General features: G+C 45.7%; 1 protein-coding gene across 8 annotated transcripts in view; it reads left to right on the forward strand.

Annotated features, from left to right (window-relative positions):
* NTM (neurotrimin) overlaps positions 1 to 16,511 on the forward strand; it is a 973,658-nt gene that overhangs the window by 78,722 nt on the left and 878,425 nt on the right. Inside the window, exon 1 of one of the 8 annotated variants that reach the window (XM_063693684.1) lies at positions 5,836 to 5,909. The exons of the other annotated variants lie outside the window; for them this stretch is intronic. The gene's annotated coding sequence lies outside the window, so the exon portion shown is untranslated. Of the gene's footprint in view, positions 1 to 5,835; positions 5,910 to 16,511 lie in introns of those variants that run through there. 8 annotated transcript variants of the gene reach the window in all.

Genomic DNA, 16,511 nt, shown 5'->3' on the forward strand with positions numbered 1-16,511 from the left:
GCCAGATGGTGATTCCAGCACCGGCCAGATCTGTGCCGCGTTCATCTCTCTCATCAAACCCTCTCTTCTAATTCCTCCGTGCTCTCTCTGTTCTTGTGGTAATTTCCACCAGCTGGCCCTTCAGAGAAGCGTGTGTGTGTCCAGAAGCATGGAGGCCGCAGGTGTACTAGCTGATCCTGTCCTCCCCATGCAGGACTGGAGAGGCCTTGGAAGCCCAGCTCATGTCCCACCTGTGCACTGCCTGTGCAGAAGCCTGTTCCTACAAACAGGCTCCACTGTCAACCCACTCTGCTTGCCAGATGAAAACCGGGTGAGTCAAGAAAAGGCGGCTTCTACCTACTCACTCCACTTGTTCGTTCCAGGCAATGTCCCCATGTTTACTCACGCACGCATTGGATTAGGAGACCTGGAATCTGAGATGTCCCAGCAAGCTTTAGCTAAGGTCATGGTTACCTTCATGAAACTGCTGCTGTAAGGGCCACAGCTGGAATTATAACGATTTCTCTCCTTTCCTGCAGGTCGCTGCAGGTAGGCTGCTTTCTTTTGTCTCTTAAGTCACTGCCACTTACTTTGTCCTGCAAAATAACTTCCCAAAGACTACACTCCCATGCGGGCCAGTCTTCCCAGGTCCCACCTTCCCTCCTTGTATTTGCTAACTCCTTTCTTGGTCCTCAGCTTCATTGCTATTCATCCAGTAGATGAGGAAGAAAGACAATGTTTATGCATGGGGCGAGGAAGTGGGGGAGTCACAACCCGAAGTGGCTCGTGGCTTCCACCCACCATCTATTGGCCAGAACCAGTCAAAGAAGAGCTGCTATTACCCTTGACAGTCCCTTGCAGCTGTCACTTCTCCCTGGGCCCATTCCACCTGGGACTCTCCTTCCTTTTTTATTTGATGAATCCCCACTCTGACAGCTTCCAAGTCAGGTCTTGGTTTGACCCCAGGGAAGCCTCCCTAAAGTCCTTGTCCCGGGCTGCTTGGCCAACCATGTGCACGTAAACCCTGGACTGCCCTTGGTGCCTTCACACTCTTATGCACGCTCCTCATCCATTTTTCTGATTAGACCACAGGCTTCTCAAGGTCAAGGTCTCACTTACATATTTTATTTTCTTTAATTTTAGTTTTTAACACAGCACTTCGTATAATAGATCAGTGGTTCTTAATAGAGATTATAACTTACAATCACTAGTAGGCCTTCTAAAATATCTGTGCTGGGCTCTACCTCCAAATAATTAAATTGAAATCTGTGAATATAGAGTCTAGATTTTTTATAGCCCAAATATTCATTCAGGGTTATGAATCATTGTAGTAGATGCCACAGAAATGTTTGTTGAATAAATAAACCTTTTTATTTTCTCCAGAACTTAGGAGTGCGAAGGAGACAGGGCAGGGCAATGGAACTCTTGCTGGGGTCCTCAAACTCCCTTGGACAAGTTGTGCCCATTTCACATGGTCTATAGACATCAAAATTGATATTAGCCATTTAAAAGAATCTTTCAAATTTGTCCTGGGTGCTTTAAATGGAACAGAACAAAATTTCCTTCTTCTAGTTTCAGAATTAGAAAAAAAAAAGTATACATGCCAAGAAAGAAAAATAACTAACAAATATTTTATCATAAGCACTTATGGACCACCAACTCTGTGCCTACATCTAAGTGGGACCGTGAGCAGCATATGACATATAGAGGCTTAGATTTTCGAGCTTAGCCAGGAAACCAAGCATATGCACAAAAGAGAACTGTATAGATGAGTATTTTCTCTGGATATTTTAAAGACACATTACTTAGTACAGATAATTAGAAAAGAAGACAGCATACCATCAGGTGCTAATTATGCAGTGCAGACAATCATGCAAAAGGAGTGAGAGGAGGGAGAAATTCCTCTGGGCTCATGTCTTAGAGAAGGCTTTGTGGAAGAGCGAGACTGGGGGTGCAGCTGGAAGGGGGTCCCATGCAGGAACTGCTGTGGGCAGAGAGAAGCCTTCCCAGGCCAGAGGACTCTCATGTGCAGATTCAGAAATGGGCATGGTCATCTGGACATTTTGTAAGAGATGGGTATGGCTGGAACAGGTGTTTAGAGGAAGGAATATGAAGTCCAGGTGTTTGTGGATGATAGACCAAATGACAGGGAGGCTCTAGCGGCAGAGGTGAGATCTTTGCTGGAGCCACGAGAACTAGTGCTGGTGTGTGATCTGGGGACCCTGGGGTCCCCCAGGGCTTGGAGAGCTGACTCTGACAAGGGCATGCGTGAAGGAGGGATGTGAGGAGGAGCACACACAGTGGCCTGCAAGGAGACCATTTGGGCTACCAGGGCATGAAGGCATCAGGCTCTGGCCCATGATGGCAGTGGAGGGAGGGGCATGAGGCTGTGAGAGCCTGGCCACCTCCAGTAGAACAGCCGGCAAAGCCTGAGACACCCTCCCCCTCTCCGACGACCCTGGCTCCTCTGGGCTGCCGCTTCCTTCCCTGCACCCTGAGCGTCCTCTCCTCACCTGGTCAGAGGCCATTTGGACCCTGGATTTGCACCTGGGGCAGAGCTTCCTCAAAAAGAAGTTGGGGGAGGGATTGATGCTATTTTATCACCATCAAGGACTTCTGAATGTGTGGAGTTTTCTGAGTTTAATGGGCTGAGAAATGGAAAGGCATTTGTTGGCAGTGCCTGGACTCCCAACCTGCTGTGCTGCCGAGCACCCCGTGGCCTCCCTGCTGCAGGCCCCACTTTCTCTCTGAGCTTTGCTGTGGCACAGACACACTCTTTGCTCACCCACAGTCCATTGGTGGTCTCAGGCAGGGAGTTCGCCTTTGAAGGCATCCTCTTTTTAAAGCTTGGGAAAAGACATTTCCCGTTTCCCGAGCTCAGCACCTCCACAGACGGCTACTTCTTTCTAGTGTGTTCTGAATTAAAACAGGCCAGGAGGAAGCCTTCTGAACCAACTGACATGTGTGTGCTCATTTGTAGGAAGAAGTTAACGATAACTTTTTTGCCATCTTGTAAAGCTATGTGATGATATGGGAAAATGTCCTCTGCATGACGGGTGCTTTGTTTGGAGAGCCACTATCAACATAGACGTGTGTTTTAGTCCCTGTGAAGACACTGAGGCGGAAGGGCTTCTTGGCTTTCCCAAGACCCCACAACTAGTTATGGTTCTTGGTATGAGCCCAGCTTCTCTGAGATTCCTGAGAGCTCCCGCACTCTTCTCCTGCAGCGCAGACAATACTTAGAATCAGGCCACACAGGTGCTGGTACTGCCTTTGGGTGGGATTTTTATCGCGCAGATGACTGAGGCTGCTACTTTATTTAATAAACTTTCAGCAGGTGTGCAGGGCTGGGGGCAAGGGAATGGCCATCTTCATGGCTTGGCAGCCCTTTGGGACTGTGGAATTGTCAATGGCCTGGGTGATAAAAGCATGCACGACTCTGGTTTCTTTTTCTCTGGGGCCAATTCTCCCAAAACCATATTTCCAATGGCTCCAGCTCAGCAGAGCTGTCTGTCCAAAAAGCAGAGATATTTCAGGGCCATGGATGCTTTCTGAATCTCTAAGTCCTCCCTTCTTGCCCACAATATCATCTCGGGACCAGTGGTTGAGGACACGGATTCAGATCATCAGCCCTCAACTATCATAGGCAGAGGAGAATCCCCCAAATTTATGACAGCAGGAGCTCCTCTCAGAGATGGGAGGTTGGGACATAGGAGAAGAAGAAAGAAATGTCTTCTGTAGAAAACTCAACCTCTGCAACTTCCCTGTATGTGCCTTCAAAGAGAGGAGAACTCTTGTGATGATAATGAGTAACAGTGAGTAGTCTGAATTTTTTCATTTTTAGGAGGCTTGGGGAACAGTAACTACTTGGTACCAACAACCCTATTATGAATTAGGCCACAAGTATTATTTCCTGCATGAAGAATAGAGACTACTTTTCTCTAGAGGTGGGAAAAGAAAGAGACTACAAAGCGACAAGTACAAGGGAAAGACTTTCATTAAAAAAAAAAACAAAAAAAAAACAAAGAAAACACAAGCAAACAAAAGAAGAGTTTATCCAGGAATTAGCAAGCCCACAAGGAGCCTTCTGGAATACCCACCTTCCTGGTGTATTGGTATATTGTATGTTGGTATAAAATATGCAATCTAAATGAAAGGGAAGTGTCTAAAGTTCCCAAACCTCAGCTTCCATGTCCATATGGAAAGCAGGAGCCATTTGCCATCTCTAATGTTTGCTCAGCATTGGCTGCAGGTATCTGCCTGGGGAGGACGGTGTGATAACTCCAACATCCACATGTCCCTCCTACACCAGCAGGCTCGGGGAAGGAGGGCTGAAGAGCCTTTAGGTGTGGGGTTCCCACAGGGACGAGCCTGCAGTAGTGGGCTGGGAAGTGCAAGCTGGGCTGAACCTGTCTCCCGTGCAACCTTCCAGCATCATTTCCATCTGGGACCTTCTCATCAAACATCGCTCCCAGTCTCTAAGCACGTTTATTTCCTCAATGTTTTATAATCAGATAGAGCTCAGCTCACCTGTAAAAGGATTACAGCATCTCCCCTTATCTGCAGTTTTATTTTCCATAGTTTCAGTTACCTGCAGTACAGTATAATAAGATCTTTTGAGAGGGAGATCAGATTCACCTTTATTACAGACTATTGTTATAATCATTCTATTTTATTATGAGTTATTGTTGTTAATCTCTTACTATGCCTAATTTATAAATTAAGCTTTATCATAGGTATGTATGTATAAGAAAAAACATATTAACCTGTATGGGGTTCTGTACTATCCACTGTTTCACACACCCGGTGGAAGCTGTGGAACACATCCCCCTTGAGTAAGGGGGGACTACTGTATTCCCTTTTCTCTCTTAAAAACAAAATATTTCCTTTCCTCCTTATCCTTGTCTCTGAAAGGCCACGTGTGGCAATGGCAGGCGTCCCCTAACACACCTTTACCCACTTTAAGTGGAGAGCAGAGTCCCTACACACTGCTGCTTCCTGCGCCTTACAGAGCTAGGAGAGCTAGGGCCATACTCAGGGATTTTGTCAGTCAAGGTAAGGGAGGCAGAGAGGCAGAGAGCTTATATCCATCCCACAAAGCACACGTTTGCCGGTGCTATAAATTTAAGGAAGTTGTCTTCACAGGCAGTGTGTTTGCATGGAGTGATGGGGAGAGGGGCGGGGAGCAGTGGAGAAAGGGCTTGACTTAGAAATTAATGACAGCTGCATTGCATCCTGATTTGTGGACATCCTCCACACCCTGATTTGATATTACGCTGGGGCCACAGAGAGAAAAATCACCTGAATATGTAAAGCCTGTATTTGGCATAGTTTAAATAATTTTAAATGAAACTGTCAGGCTTAAGCCCTGAAATGTGCCTCCAGCAAAAGATAAACACACAGAGGAGAAGGGGGCTCTATACGGAGGGGGGAAGACATCACAATCTTTAATATTTTTAATCAGTCTGTCATCTCCAAACAGGACACATTGTTGCAGATACCCTTGTAGACTATACATTTTCTGATTTTGTGTGCGTGCTGTTCAACGCAAGCATGATAGTTCCATTTCAGAGGCTCAGCAAGACTTAAAATCTGCTTGGCAGCAGCTGGGCCAGTAAAGGCATCAGGTGCTGTCAATGGGTGACTCAGTAATCGACCTGAAATCTGCAACTGTAATGCAACAGCTGCAGCCAGCCCCGTGGGTTCATAAGGCTTGGCCACAGGTTTAGATGCAGGAGGTGCTACGAGTAGACGGCCCAAGCGGAGGCTCACCCCAGAGGCTGTGCAGCTCTCTGAAGGCTGTAGCCCCACCTCCGCATGATCAGGCTGCTGCTGGCATTCCCACTGTCAGACCACTGAGCTCAAGTTCTGGCTTCAAGCGCTAAAACCTTCCTGAGGGCCCGACCACAAAGGAGTAGAACGATGAATCAGTAAGTTTTATCATTTTCTCAAAGGAATTGTTACATAGAAGAAAATGGGTCTGCTGAGGTACGGGGAGAGGCTGAGAAGAATGGAGGGAAGGTCTCAAAAAGCTTAGGGAGAAAGGTTTAGCAATGGTGTTCAAAGTCAAATAGAGCTTTGCTAAAGTCCAGGCTCAAATAGAGGTCTGAGCCCAGGGCTGGACAGAGGAATTGTATTATACAAGGGGTCTGGATGTAATCCAACAGGTCTAAGTTCTGAAGCAAAGCAGCTCAAGGCTGGTGGACGTGCTGGGAGTGGTGGAGGCCTTGACAAGGAGGACTGTCAGCAAGGCAGCGGGCATACCTCAATTTGGCACGTCACCTCTGTTGAAGTCGAATAAATATAGAGATGAATGTCTTAATTTGAAACATTTTATCTGGGAAACAAGAATTGTGTTTTGAGGCCGACATATAGTGTGAGTGGTCTTTGGTATGTCTGATGAACAAAGAGAAAGTTGGAGGTTTTATAAAAAGGAGAAATGTTATTCATTGTTCTGAAACAAAGTTCATTGGCACTAGCAAAGTCTTAACCCTTTTGTGCCTAGGTTGCAAATTTTGTGTGTGTGTGTGTGTAAAAAATAAGACCTTGGTGGTGACCTTGAGCAGTGGGATATAAATAACTACTAGCTTAGCGTTCCAATAGTGGAACACTAGGCATAAGTTGATTAAGGAGCTGGCAAGCTCTGACTGGTGAGTGACAATGGTAGGTAAAACTGGTCTCAGAGTTTGTTTCAGTAGCAGCAGATTGTTTCAGTCGCTGTTAGATAAAACTGGTTTTCAATTACACTAGGCAGTTCCAGAAGCCAGGCTAGCAGAGAATTCTATTTCTGAAGCAATGTTATGTGTCCTGAGTGCTTTTTCTCTTGGCCTCTTGATTCTGTTTTGGTTGAGTATGACAGGAATGACCCAATTTGTATAATCAACGTTCACACCTTCTCTGCTTCAGAACTGAGCTGGGACTGCCCTCCCTCCTTCGTTCTCATCAAGCCTGCTAAAGCCGAGTGCCCCAGCATGGCTCCCAAAACAGACAGGCCCAGAAAGCCAGTGTGGCTCTTTGCCTCAGGGAGGGGTGCTGCAGGGTAAACAGCTTGAAAAGCTGGGGGTTCAGCTCAGCTCTAAGAGAAATGGGACTGAGAAGGGAAAGGGGAGCCCGAAAGGAAATCTTGATATCATGAATAATGTTAATTTAGAGCCAAAGAACCTCCTTGCCGATAGAGAAAATCCTGTCTACTCGTAAGGGCTTGTGCATGCCTACATTTTGAGTTGGGGCTAGAGTTGATGACACTAGCATGTTCCTTTGAGGTTTACAATTCTATTTTTTCTCTTATATGGATGGATCTCTGCTTCAGCTAAATTGGGTTATTTGCTGGACCTAAGCTTCCTGTGCTTTCCTATCTCTATGATTTTCATGCTTTTCTGACTCTTGAAATGTCTCCTCAGTTCATGCAACACCGTGTGTGAGGTCCTATGCTGGATGACGGAGGTCCAGCATCATATAAGATGCTTCAGTGTGCTCAAGGGGTGCAATGTTTATTTCAGGGAAATGGACTTGTAACATATTACAAATCAATAATTCAATGAATATCTATCAAGCATGCTTTCTGTGCCAGGAGCTGTACTTGGTACCAGGGATATGGTGGTGAACCATGAGAGAGTTGCTCTCCTCCAGGATCCAAGTGACAACAGAAGGCAAAACAAACTAGCAAACATATAACATGAAGAAAAACAAAGAAGACTAAGTCCAAGAGAGTGTGTCCTGTATCGTTAGATAGGGTGGATGGGTGTAGCTTCTCAGATGCAGTGCCATTTAAGCAGAGACATGAAGTGAGAGCACACAGATGGCCAGAAAGGAGGCCCCCTGCGTGCAGTAGAGAGGTGAGCACAAGCCGAGAAGCCACAGGAACCCAAAAGAGGGGTGGGGGAAGGGAGGAGAGCCGCAGGTCAGAGAGAGGCTGGCAGAGAGAGACTTTGGCCAGCCATGAAGAAGCATTTGCATCTTCCTCTGAGGAAGATGGGAAGCCACTGGGGGTTATTCCATTTGCCGAAAGGAAGATGATTAAGGGAAGAGGAAGTATGCCAGAAATGATACTGGGGCATGGTAAGTTTACATACAGTGCCTGTGAGGTAGCAAAACGGGTACGTTAAGTAGGTGTCTGTGTGTGAAATCTGGAGTTCAGGAAGAGATTTGGACCAAAAATTTTGGAATCATATGTGCAATGCACTAAATGTTTTTTTCCTCCCCCCCAAATTTATGTGTTAAAATTTTAACTCATAATTTGATGGTATTACAAGGTAGTGTCTGTGAGCAGTGATTAGGTTATGAAGATGGAGACCTCATGGATGGGACCACTGTCTTTATAAAGGTGGCCCCCGAGAGCTCTCTTTTTGGCCAACGAGAAGGCAGTGATCTGCAACCCAGAAGAGAGCCCTCACAGAAGCCAGCCATGCTGACACCATCAGCTCTGACTTCCAGCCTCCAGAACTGTGAGAAATGCATTTCTGTTGTTCATAAGCCACTCACTCCACAGTATTCTGTTATAGAAGCCCAAATGGACTGAGGGTATGCAATGCATGCATTTGAGACTGGATCACTAGGAGATGAGTGTGAGTAGAGAGGGAAGAAGTTTGATTACTGAGCCTGGAGTTACTCCAATACTCAGCAGAGAAGGAAGAGCCTGGAGGCAGGAGGATGAAAAGGAGAGAGTGGGTTCTTGGTTTACAGGTGCCTTATGCAGGAGAGCAATCAACAGTACAAGTGCTGCTGGCAGGTGGAGTGAGCTGAGAACTAAGAAGAGACTGCTGGGTTTGGCTATGCCGAGATCACCTGTGACCTGACAAAAGCCTTCCTGATGCAGTGATGGAGACACACAGATGTGCACATTTGGAGGGGAAAGCCCATAGTCGAAGCATTTATAGGGCACAGAGGAGAATGGTCAAGAACACCTGCAGAGCTCCTTTCCCAGCCTCTGCCTACCAAAATCCCACCATCACAAAATTCATCTGTTCTCATTTACCTTCCCTCAGCCTCTCTCCCTACCCAACTGGACTGATTTTCTTTCTCCTTCTAACACCCAGCAGGATTTTCATGACATGTGTTACTGTCTGTCACTTAGGATAGGGGCTCTGGGTGATGTGTTACTCACATTTGTGTCTTATCTCTAGCACCTAGCACAAGGCCTTCGGCAGAATAAACACTACAGAAAACATTTGCTGAATTAAATTTTGAGAGTAGTTACCAATCTCAGGCCACCCATTCCCAGGGCTGTCTAAACTGGGTTGTCAAATGCTGGAGCAATGATTTGCAAACTTAGTTCACATCAAGTCACCTGGAGGGCTTATTCAAACAGTTTTCTGGGTTCCACCCAAGAGCTTCTGTTTCCGTAGGTTTGTAGTCCAAGCATTTACATTTCTAACAAGGTCTTAATTGATACTGAGACTTCTAGTTCAGGAGTCGCACTTGGATACCCACTGCCCTAGGGCAAAAACATGATTTCATTCAAGCATGTCCATTACTTGGCTTCCCTGGAGAAGCTGGCTCTTGTTTCTTTGTGCATAAAGGCATCTGGCCAGATTGCACAGGAGAATGTGAATACCACCTCCCCATGCAGTTAAAATGCCTTCATGGATCTGCGCATGAGCTTCCCACACGGGGGTGCAGACATCTACGCCGCTCTCAGAAAGTAGATCAGACAGCTGCCATTCAGGACTTACTGCGTCCAGGGGCCACAGGCCTCTTGCTCTCACCAACAAGGTGCTGAATAAACAGGTGCACATTGTCCTCACCCGCTTCTCTACAGTTGTATCACCCAGGTTCAGAAAGGGCTTGGTGTCTTCCAAAAATATCTTTAAACTATCTTATAGATGTGTTCATTGCACATCACTGAAAGTCTAAATTCTATGTTCATCTATAGGATTGATGAGAATAAGAAGTACTACAATAATACAGTATTAGTATTTATTATGAATGTTCAGAATTTCAACGTATGCATTGCCAGCTTTTAGAAAGAAAGACTATAGAAAAAAAGAATAGGATGATTATGAGTGCTTAGAAAGGAAAACCGCATTCACTGGAAACAAGCATTGATTCACTATGAGTAAGTCCTATTAACCTAACTCATTTCCTTTTTCTACCTAGTTACTTGTGAAGAAATTTAGTAAATTTCATGTTTTAAATCTAAGCACGGTCCTGGGTGGTGGGTGAATTTGTACCTAGTTGAATGACAGTCCTGGTAGTGTTGAGTAGTGGATCTGTGTCAACCTGGAGGAAGGCCTTAGTCTTCAACTCTGTCCTGTTTAACCTTTTTATCAGCATAAGATAGAGCTACTGAAGACATGCAGATCACACTTTCACCTGATTCAAGGCTGGGGTGGATTAGTTATTAGCATGACAATTGGATTTCAAAGGATCTTGAGAAGCTTAGGAAGTGGGCCAGGTTTTGTATTTTTTTAAACAAATAAAACAATTGTCTCAAAGCAGTAAAAGAAAATAAGGCTCCGTGGCAGAACTTAAAAAAAAAAATGCTTAGGAATTTTAGTTGCCAGAAAGTATGATGTGTCGTTACTGTGTGTGATTTCCCGAAAAGTTGAGATATGGGACTGTATTAAAACAGACCAACAGTGTCCAGAACAAACTTTATTTCCAGCATTATAAGCAGTCAGGGATTCATAGACGGAGTAATGCCCTGCATGGCCCAGATGATGAATAGACTAGGTCATGTCTTCTGATGAGGAATAGAAGGAACAGAGGGAGCCTAGCCTTCAGTCTGGAGAGAAGAATGAAGATTTCAAATATTTTGAAATCTCTCACTTGGTTCTCACTTATTTTGAATGACCCCAAAGGCCAAAAGTAAGATCAATAAATGAAGTAATAGGATTACAGATTTTGGCTTAGTATACAAGTAAAATTTTTAGTATTCGGAATTATCTATAGATGACATAATGACAACAATAATGATGATGATGAAGAAAGCAAAACCTGTAGCAACTCATGCAGTTTCATAAAGCACTTCTTAATCCAAATATTATGCTCGATTCATCACACCAGGAGAGTGCTTTCTTTCTTTTTTCTTTTTTTTCCTTCTGAGATGGAGTCTCACTCTGCCGCCCAGACTAGAGTGCAGTGGCGCGATCTCAGCTCACTGCAACCTCTGCCTCCCGGGTTCAAGCAATTCTCCTGCCTCAGCCTCCTGAGTAGCTGGAATTACAGGCACCCACCACCACGCCTGGCTAATTCTTTGTATTTTTAATAGAGACGGGGTTTCACCATGTTGGCCAGGCTGGTCTCAAACTCCTGACCTCAAATGATCCGCCCGCTTGGGCCTCCCAAAGTGCTGGAATTACAGGTGTGAACCACCGCACCTGCCAAGAGAGTGCTTTTGATGTCACTGGGGAAATTCAGCCCTTGGCTGAGCAACAGTGTTGCAGAGGATATTCAAGTATTGATAGAAAGTTGAACAAGATGACCTTATGTTATGAAAATACTGTGATTCTGAGCTTTCTTAAGCTTGTGCACAGTCAGAACAATCAGTACAAAATATTTGTATTCTTCAAATAGTTTAGATCATTTCCTCTGGATGTTTTCAAGTATAAGGGAAATTGTGAAGATGAGGGTATCGGTTGCAAAAGCTACCTTGCCCTACATCTGAGAGAGGGATTGCCTGTGAACCAGAATGTACGGGTGTGCCTGTGGGCAATCGCTGTTACTTTATAGATAACCTTCTGCCAATAAGACTTGGGTTGGCCAGTGCATTATAATCCCAACTCCCTTATTGTTTCAAAGTAGAATGTCTAGTACTCAATCAGCAGATTGGGTGCCATAGAGATACAGAAATCTCAGACAAGCATCTCATGAATTCTTGTAACTTCCATGTCTGTATAGTGACTGATACCTACCCATATTTAACAATTTTGAGTTGGTGAAAAGAAAATTAAAAGACAGCTAAAGAAAAGTATCTGTGGAAATGACATTAAGAGATAGGAGAGACCTATGAACATGCAGAAGCTAAAAAAGTTGAACTCAGAGAAAAGAGATTAGAAGGGCGTATACCAGGGGTGGGGGGGTGGAGGAAATGGGGAGATGATGGGCAAAGGATACAAACTTGTAGCCATAAGAGGAATAAGTTATGAAGACAAATGCAGAGAACAGTAACTATGGTTAATAATAATGCATTGTATATTCGACATTTTTGAGGAGAACAGATCTTAAGTATTTTTACCACAAAAAAGATAACTCTGAGGCAATGGGTATATTATCTATCTTGATTATGATAATAATTTCACAATGTGTATGCAAACCAAAATGTCACATTGTACACTTTGAATATATATAATTTTTCTCTGTCAATTATACCTCAACAAAGCTGAAAAAAGAGAGACGTGGGAGATACAAAGCAGGGACATTCAAATTAAACATGCCTTTATCTTACATCCTAGCAAGACCAAGAGAAACAAAAACATAGGTTTATGCACACACAAAACTGCATGCAAATTTTTGCAACAGCTTTATTCATACTTTTCAAAAACTGGAAACAACCCAAATGTCTCTCAACTAGTGAGTGGGTAAAAAAACTGAAGAACACCACACAGCAAAATACTACTCAGCAATAAAGAAGAAAGAGCTGCTGATATTGTTACATGTTTTGTGGCTGAGCCTTAAATGCAGATCCAAGAGGCTGAATACTGTATTATTCCATTCACAGAACATTCTGGAAAAGGCAAAACTATTGTGAAAGAAAACAGATCAGGTCTGGGGTTGTGGGATGAATTGACTACAAATGGGCACAACAGAATTTTTTGGATGACGGAAATGTCTTATATCTTGATTATGGAGGTGGCTACATAACTATATGTTTGTTCAAACACATAAAACTATGCACTCAAAATGGTGACTTTTACTGGATGTCAATCATACATCCGTTTTAAAAAACAAACAGTGACCCAACATTTAAAAACACAATAATGACAAAATCAAGAGGCTACTGAGGGCTGGGGTCAGCCTTATAAGAAGGAAGGATGCAAATGGCACATTGAAGTTAGTGAATTCGGTTCAGCAGAGAAGAACGGTTGAAGATTGTCAGCTAAATGCTGCTTTTCTTTGTCCTGAGTTCCCTCTTCCTTGGTTGAGAGTGGCCACTGTTTCAGTTGAGGGGATCTGATTCTGTTTCAGTGGTTTCCTTTTGTCCTGCATGGATCCTGGCAAACTCCAACATGTCCTGCCCTCTTCCTAGCATTGGACAGCAACTTCCAGGAAGGGCCTGGCAGCAAAACTGCTTTCTCCCTAGAGCAGGCCCACCTAGGGTGGTCCACCACCTTCTCCCTAGAGCAGGCCCGCCTAGGGTGGTCCACCACCTTCTCCCTAGAGCAGGCCCACCTAGGGTGGTCCACCACCTTCTCACTAGAGCAGGCCCACCTAGGGTGGTCCACCATGGCTTGTGCCTCCCAGCTGAAAGGTGACAAACAAAAGGCTAACCTGGAACTAGGAAGGGTCACTTATCTACTCATGAAAAAAAAAAAGAAGATATAGGTAAGAATAGGTTATTTGGAAGATTCAAATACAACCTCTCCACATCTTCTTTGCATGCAGTGCAGCAATTGCCGGCCCTTTAGAGAGCTGCCCTCTGGCCCAGGTCTGCCCTGAGGTCAGTGACTTTACCTTTTGGACCTTCAGCTTTCTCTTCTGGAAAAAGATTATAAAAAGGTTACAGGAGCAACATTCCATCCTATTGCCCTCCTGTCCCATGGTGGAAAACAGCCAGAGGTTGTAGGATCTGAGCACAAGCCTTGTTCTCCATCCACAGCTCCTGGTGCTGCCTTAAACGACAACAGCAGGTGCACATGGCAGGGTCCTGGAAGCAGGGGCACGTGCATCACCAGGAGGTCCTAGACCACAGCAGAGAGGCATGGGTGAGGGTAGCACCCAGCTCTGCTCCCCAGTGTGTGACCTGGGCACAGCTGAGCCAAACGCTTGACTGCCATTTTCACAGCTGAGAGGTGCAGCTTGTCATCTGTACCTTGCTGGGTGGCCGCTGGGGCCCCAGGCTTGGGGATTAGCATATCAGCCAGGCACATGGTGAATATTTAGTCAATGACAGCTGCTAGTATTATTATTTAATGTATTTGTATTAAATATCCTATTACATACTTATTAATACATTTATCAAAAATCTATTGAATTTATTATGCATTATTATTACTGTTATCGTGAACTAGCTTTACATTGTCCTACCTTTATAAACCTGGCCCCTGCAAATACTCTGCTTCCTGACGCTTCTTCATTGCTGAAATAGTCCATGTGGAATCCATGCTGGGGCATCGGCGCCTCTCAGACTCAGCCCGAAGCCGCAGTGCCAGGCTGCATGCTAATCAGGCGGTGGCTCCAGGAGAACGGGCCCAGGAAGGAGAGAGGATGGGGCCTGGAGGCGGCAGCCTGCCCTGGCAGCTTCTGGCTCCCAGGGATTGATTTATCACCAGGTTTCTGATGAATGTGTGAGAAACAGGACTGGCGATAAGGCAGCACGAGCCATAATTAAAGTAACAGCTCTTGTTTTTTAAACCCTGTTTATGTGGTGCTTGGCTTTCTAGGCAGTTTCCCCGTCTCCCACTTGAGGACCGCGAGTTTCCTCCCTCTGGAGGTTGTGGATGAGGGGCTGCTGAGGGAGGAGGGTGCAGAGGGGCCAGCAGGAAGAGCGGTGGACGCGGCTCCAGGAAGCTGGCCCCTTGGTTCTTCCTGAAAGTGTCAGGCAAAGCAAGTCCCTGGAGACCAAGCACCATATGGAAACTTTCTGGGAATGCGGCAGGGAGTTGCAAACACACCATGGAGCCCTGGAACTTTAGAAGACCAGAGAATGATCTGTCAGGACACCTGGCCCCACCCTCACTACACCCGCAGCAACGCAGGGAAAGCTGGGGGGGGCAGCCACAAGGGAAAGGGGGCCCCGTCATAAATTCATGACTGAACCGCTCTCTGGCAGCTGTCTCTAACCTGGGTGGTACATTTCACAGGTAATAAATTAACGGAGGCTCCACAGCAGATTTGCCTCCCTAACAGGATTCCCACCCTCTCTGTTTCCTTCTCTCTTCCTGGCTCCCTCCTCTTTTCACTCTCCTTTTCCTTACTGCCCCCTCCCCAACTCCCAATTTGGCAAATATTCTACATACTCAGGCAGTCTGACACCTCGAACAAGCTCACAAATCAGAGATGTCTTCCGCCCCAGTCCTGGGAACCAGCAGTGCCCCGAGGGGCCAGGACGCCCTTCTGCCGGCTGAGAACCACATTCTGTGGAATTCTGGCTGATTTCCATCTGTCAGTGTCCAAGCGGGTCTGCGAGGGATGTAGGAGAGCCACAAGCAATGCTTAGAAAGTTGGTCGGATCCTCCAGCTACTTTTCCTAAAATCCCCAAACCTCTGAATGTGCCGGGCTGGGTTGATAGCTCGGCTGGACAAGACCCCCTGTTTTCATTTTGACTCCATGTTTCTAGAACTGTGATTTAGGAGTGGAGGCCATTAAAGCCTTTGGAAAAATCACACATGTAAACACACACGTTTTACACGTATACACATGTATACTGCACTGAGTTGAGCTGTTTCCCAATTCTCCCCAATGGTGGATAAATTCCAAGAATGGATGACCCCAGAATGATTTATATTTGGCTTTGCTGTATGTTAGGCAATTGATGCACAGTGGCATGACCCTCCCATTTGGGCTTTGCTGGTGACAAATGAGTTTGCATTTCTTGAATACTAACCAGCTGGGTGGCGAGGTGGAGCTGCTTAGGGATAAGCTTTGCACAGATGAGCCTCCCCATGGGTGACCTGCGGGTGCCTCCGTCCTCTAGGATGGTTGGCCCCACACACGTACCATAGCCCATTGCTTCTCTGCAGCCCAGACTGGAAAAGGGAGCTGTAAACTCTGAATCACACTACAATCTGAGAAAAATCCAGCTTTCTGTTTTTTTAAACTAGGAGTACTAGACTGGTGAAGGCAGGAGGCTCCACGGCCCACCGGGAGAAGGTCATTCCTATGACTGCCCAGGTTGCCAGCTTACTATGTCTTCTCTTCCAACCATTAAAGTTCTTGTCATACCTGGGGTCTTTCGCCCCAGGCCCTGAGGCCTAAGCCCCTGGGATATGTGTACTCCTCTGAGGTGTCCTGGGACCTGTGATTTTACAGAGCAGAGCACAAACTTGGATTGAAAGTCAATAAAGTATTGAATTCCACAGCGAACAGTCTTTTCTTTTGTCAGAATTCCAAATTGGGCCATTGTTAGCACAGACAGACAGGACTAGATACTCCCCTGAATGCACCAGAGCCATTCCCAAAGCTCGGTTCTGCAGGGCCGTGTGGCAGGAATTATACCTAGCTTCATAGAAAAGGTCTGTGGTTGTCTCTTGGCTGTCCCCTGGAGCCGTGAGACCCCTCTCTGTCCTCCAAAGCCACAGCAGGGTAACCTGATACTTGCTAATGACCACCAGATGGCTGATGACCACAAGGGGGCATGGCCCTTTGAGCACCCCTTCAGGGTAGAAGCTATCACTCTGCAGGAGTGTCAGGCAAAGCAGGATGTGTGTCTATG

This window comes from Gorilla gorilla, chromosome 9 (assembly GCF_029281585.2).
Source record: "Gorilla gorilla gorilla isolate KB3781 chromosome 9, NHGRI_mGorGor1-v2.1_pri, whole genome shotgun sequence".
Classification (NCBI taxonomy): Eukaryota; Metazoa; Chordata; class Mammalia; order Primates; family Hominidae; genus Gorilla; species Gorilla gorilla.